Here is a 5,844-nt window from a genome sequence, read left to right as displayed (position 1 = left end):
TGGAGCCATTCTTTGTCACTTTCCATGGATCCCCAAAAGGATTTGCAACCCTTCAGGACTGCTGCCCTGGGAGGGGAGATGCTGGGAGCGATGGTGGGAGGTCGAGCCCCTGCTGCTGAGGAGCAGGCTGACCCTGCAGACGTGGAGCGGTTCTTACGGCTCTGTCTTTGTGCTGGTTACAGGCAGCTGGTTGTCATTTCTCTTGGGTGAACACTGAAGCTCTTACACCCCAGGGAGAGCCTGCCCTAAGGGATGCACTCGCTGCCTGATGCTACCGAGGCAGGGAGGGAGCCTTTACCTGATGGGTGAAGCACCCTGCCGTCTCTCTGCAAGGATAGGGTAGCCCCTCTCAGACCAAGGTCTCCTGCCTGCAGCAGGGCTGTGAGCAGGAGAAAAACCCACCGCTCCCATTCCCCAGCTCCCTCCTCTTGCCGCCTTGCACCGGGGAGGAAATCCCATGCTCTAGACCCAAGTGAAGGGTCGGTACCAGAGGAGAGGCAGTTCTTAATGTCTGCAAGAAAGCTGAAGTTCAGCTGGGAATCACATCACACTTTAGCTTGAGAAGCACCAAGCCCTTGTTTTCAGTTCAGCAGCCGAAGTGAAACGCGGGTCACCCGAATACCGGCTCGCTCTTGCTGAATCAGAGCTGCTCAAGACGCGGTGAGGAGCAGATCTCGTAACGGTCTCCAGGAAGCTGTTAGCGAGCCAGAGTAACCTCAGCGGAAGGGGAGCCGGCCAGCCCTGTGAGGTGGATTTAATCAGAGGAGGCTGTGACCCCTGCGGCTGAACACAGAATATTTTCCTTTCCTGCGTGATTCAAAGTACCAATGCAACATCCTTCTGCTGGAGATAAACGGGCCAAGAGGAGCAAACCTACCCCTCGGCTGGGTGTCCCTGGCTCGGAGCCGGCTCCTGAGGGGTTAGGCAAGGCAGGCAGGTGCTGCTGGCAGCAAGGAGAGCGGGGTCGGATGGGGGGTGTTCTGCCAGGCCCTTGCCAAAATGGAGAGTCTCCTGGTGATAACTCAGTGTGGGCTCAGGTGTGATGAGCCCAAAATAACTGCTACCGCTTTCCAGCATGTTGTATAAATTCTCGACTAAATTTAAAAGAAAACACACGCCCGAGTTCCTGCGAGCGCTGGGCGAAAGCATGAGCCCTCAGCTTGAAAGCCACGCTCAGAGCCAGCACTGACACTTGATTAGCATCTGCTAAAAATAGCTCCTTGCGTAGGTGGAAGGAGAGCTCATAAGCACAAACACAGGAGGATAGGCAGACGCAGGGGTTTTTGGCTGGGGCACCAGGTGAGGAGCGGTGGGACAAGGGACAGCAGCATCACCAGGCCCATGGAGGAGCACGTCTGTGCCCGGAGTCCTGCCTCTGGGCTGCAGCCACCAGTGCAGGACCTCAGTGCCGGAGGATCCTGGTGTCTTCTTCCTAGACCGCGCTCAACCCCATGAATGAATGTCACCATTATCCCTCATGCATAAAGCTCCAGCAGACCTTGTTTGAGCAGTGCCGTCCGCCTCCTTGAGGAAGACAAGACAGCGTGTGGGTCTTGAGCAGGGTTTGCCCCTAGGGTCCACCATGGTGGTGAAGATCCCACAACACTTCTTTGTGGGGGCGGTGGGGCAAAGCACCTCTTCTCCCCCAACATCCTTCATCCCAATCCCCACACCCAAACTCCTTGAAACATCATGGATGCAGCCTCTCTGTGCCCCTGATAACACCTCTCGGCAGGTAACATGTAGGCAGTGGCCCAGGGAGGCATGTGGATGGAGAAGCAATGAGGCTGTGACCCACCATGTAGAGCATCAGAGGGTGTCCTGCACCCGTGGTCCATCCCATGGCCCCAGTGAGCCTGTGATGGGCATAGACAGCAGCTGTAGAATACTCAGCCATGGGAGGGGAAGACAAAAATCGGGCTATGAAGGATGTGGGGAGGAGAAGGCATGACCAGAGCCTCAGACCGCCACGTCTTGTTTTGCAGCACTTCCAGGCTGCTGAATGCCACCCACGCACCCTGGCAGTCCCTAGCACCCATGGCCTGCGGCTGGCACACCCATGACGGCACGGCGGAGCGTGGCATGGCTCCCCTTGCCACCGCATCAAGGGCCAGGTGACCCACACCCTGTCCCACGAGCACGGCAACAGGGACCACACAGCCCAAAGGTCTCTGAGATCTTTGTATCCAGGACAATTTTAACCCAGTACATCCATAATTTCCCTCAGAATATCTGCATTTTTCCTCAGCAGTTGTACGTTTTTCCTCAGATCTACATTTTTCCTCAGCAGATCTGCATCTTTCCCCAGCAGAACCCTATTTTGCCCCAGATGACCCGCACTCTCCCTAGCAGGTCCACATTTTTTCTCACACCTATGCTTTTCCTTGGTAGAGCCATGTTTTCCCTCAGCAGATCCACCTTTTCACTCAGCGCATCCACATTTCGCCCCGGCAAACCCTGGTTTTGCCTCCAGGCAGACTTATTTTACCTCAGCAAACCCGTGCACCCACACCAACCCTTCCCCCCGGGCGGGCTGCTCCCGCCACTTGAAAACATGGCGCCTTCCCCTCCCCTCCCTTCCTTCTCTGCACCCTGCTTGAGGTGGCGATGGCAAATTTCGCAGCGAAGACCGCGCCGGGCGGCCTCGATGCTGGGCAACCCTGTCCCCGCCACCGCTGCCCTTGTCCCTGGGCCACGGCACCATCTTGGATCCCCTCAGCCTCCCATGGCGGTGGGCTGGAGGGGCCACCAGGCCCCTCTCCCCCACCCCGCCATTACCAGCACGACGAGATTGACTATCTTTTGTTCGTGACAAACTGCCGGTGGCTAACACACCACTTCGGAAACACTGTGTGGGAGGCGGGCGGCTCCCCTCCCCACCTCTGCCTCTCCTGGCCAGGAGGCACGCGCGCTCCCCAGCGCCGGCCATGCTGGCCGCTCGCAGGCTGAGGCAGTGTGAGTGAGAACAAAAAAACCAAAACACTCTTTTTTTGCCAAGATATTGATCTAAGGCTTTCTCAGGCAGCCCTGGCAGTGAGGCTGCAGCACAGCTGGGCAGCCGGTGCTGCCCACACGGCTGCTGCAGCCCTTGGCAGCGTCGCTCTCCTCACCAGCCCAAAAAGCCCCACGGGGGTCATGCCAATTTTTTTTTAAGTGGAAAAAAAAAAGCAAGTGTGGTGGTTTGTCAAGCCGTGGCGCGGTGCCCGGCTGCCACGGCCGAGCACAGTGCTCCCCAGACCCTGACTGGGAGACGCGGCAGCCGCCCTCCCTTGCGCACCGCTCCAGCTCCAGCTTGCTGCCTCTGTTGACCAGCCTGGCCAAGACTGTGGAGCACACAGGGACACCTTGCAGGACAGCCACCCCTGGGGCAGCCACAGCTGCTCTCCTCACAGCCTCTTCCCAAAACACGGGGATACTGGAGAAAGCGGGTGGGGGAGTCCCTTTTTTCTCGTTACACTTCCAGCTCTCCCATTGGAGTAGCCAAAAAAAACTCCTAAAGGCATTTGAGTTAGTGCTATCGCAAGGTGCCTGCAGGCTCGGCTGCAGGACCTCCTGCCGTAGTTGGGGTCCCACCACATCACCACAGGACACCTGCTCTCGGCAGCACCTGCAGACCCAGCGCAGCGTCAGGACCGGCTTTGCTTGACTTCCTCCCAGAGTCCAGAGCGACCCAAACCACAGCTGATCTGACCGGCAGTGAAGACTCTTGAACATCATCCCCTCACTGCTAAAAATAGATCAGAGCGGTTAAAAAAAAAAAAAAAAGAGAGAATAATATCTGCTTGACCATCAAAGAGAAAACACATTCATTTCAAGGCAGGAGCAGCTGAGAGGAGAACTTTCGGGTTGTATTTTCTCTTTCTGCAGCAGATGGGCTTGGTTTTCTTTGAAACAGATGAAATATCTCATTGCTGCCAGCCTGAGATAACTGTCTGAGGCATCTCCAGGGCTGGTGGCTGCCCTGTTCGTAGGCTTGGCAGAGCTGGAAAGCAACCCAGTGAGCAATCAGGTCAGAATAAACGACTCGTTTTCCTTTCGAGCTTGCTACCCACCTGTTTCTTATTTGTACAGAAAGAGGCAGAACTTGTGGACTGAAACCTGCGTCCTTGCCCCACCACTCATCTGAGGACTTGGCAATTCATTGCAGGAGCGGGCTGCACTGACAAGCATGATGCTACCTCCCGATGCCTGGGTCTGGGCAGAGCAGGTGCCGCGGGTCTCTGGACCCTCCATCCCACAGCTCTGCAGGGTACAATCTTGGCCAACTGTAAAAAAAAAATGCTTAATTTCTGTGTATTATAAATGAGGAAATATGTTGCAAATAACCGCTGGCGGGGCTTGCATTAAAAACACTGCTCTGCTAACAGAGGCGGTTTTTCAGAAGTCGGTATCAAAACAACAATGGAAAATGGGGTGTTTTTAAGCTGTTGTATGAGGAGTATTTGCGACAGTGATCAGACAATACATCTGACACATTACGCACTAACTTGTTTACCTGGTGCCACTGGAAACATTTTCACCAACACTTTAAGTGAAATTCGCACTGTCTCTCGCCGAAAGCAACCTTGGTCAAGCTCACTCACCACAGAGACATTTATAAAAATCAAAGACATTTGAAAGACTTTATTCAACCTCAACAAATGTATGCTGAAGCTTTATTTGACGCCATTAACCTGTAGACTGAATAACTGCAACAGGAAGGGAAAAGGTTGGGAGAGAGTTCAATAAAAAGATTCAAAGCACGGAAAAAACCTGGGGTCCACTGCTCTGTCTGTGTCTCAAGCTTCCAGCATTTGGGATTTTACAGTGCAGCACTTTGGGAAGCTTCTCCCTGTTTTGGGACACTTCTCCTTGTTTTGGGAGTCCTTCACGAGCTCCACGGATACAGATGCCTCAGCCACGTTCAGAGCAGGGCTGTGCAATTGCCTTGCTGTTATCGCTGGCCTTGTGCAGGTGGAGAGCAGTATCTCATCACTGAAATGCTCAGTGGCAAATTTCAGCCGTGGCCAAGCCACCACGGCGGATCCGTACCGGCCGCCGGCGCGGGGCTGCTCTCTCCACGTGTCGCATGTCTGGGGGGGTCCGTCGCAGCGGGCTGGAGGGTGCAGTAATTTGGTTACCAGCAGTCACAGTTTTGCACACACACATTTGATAGTTTTTAGCAGCCAGTCTAAGATCATCTGGCTTTCTTTTCTAAGCCTTATCCCTAGTGTTTTACATGGTTCGTTAGCCAGTAAAATTATAATGCGCCTTGAAACTCAGTACAACATCCCTGAAAAGCAACAGCAAGGGCTTCTGGACTTTTTCAGATGCTGTTTCATTTCCCAGTGCCCAGCAAATACAATTGCAAAATTGTGCTGTTTCATCTATCTTCCCTGCTGCCACAATTGTTTTAATATTAATTAATGGGAAATAATATCTTTGTATTACTGATAAATTGCAGAGCCTTAGGTACAAAAGCAGCAGCATGCTTGCACACCACAGCTGGGAAGACAGATAGCTATTGAGAGAGTCACATTATTTAACTGACTGTCATTTTTTTCTCTGTAGCACCGCAAGCTGTGCTGGGGAAGGGTAGGTTTAGTGTGGAGCACCCATGGGTGAAGGCTGCAGACGTGGGGTTCCCCGTGGGGTAGTAGCAGGTTGGCTCACGCCAAGGGCACAGGTCACTGCAGTGCCAGGATCTGCCGTGCATCCCACCACTGCCGAGTCAGGGCACCTCTGAGGGAGATAGCTGCGCTCTGGGAAAAGCACGGGTGTTAAAACACGCGCGTGAGAGCAGAGGAAGAAACCTTGGATCCCCAGTATTCCTTCTCTGCTTTTAATAAACTGAAAGAAAAAACA

This window comes from Haliaeetus albicilla, chromosome 2 (genome assembly GCF_947461875.1).
Source record: "Haliaeetus albicilla chromosome 2, bHalAlb1.1, whole genome shotgun sequence".
Classification (NCBI taxonomy): domain Eukaryota; kingdom Metazoa; phylum Chordata; class Aves; order Accipitriformes; family Accipitridae; genus Haliaeetus; species Haliaeetus albicilla.
The sequence above is the reverse complement of the archived record's forward strand: the minus strand, read 5'-3'. Positions refer to the sequence as shown.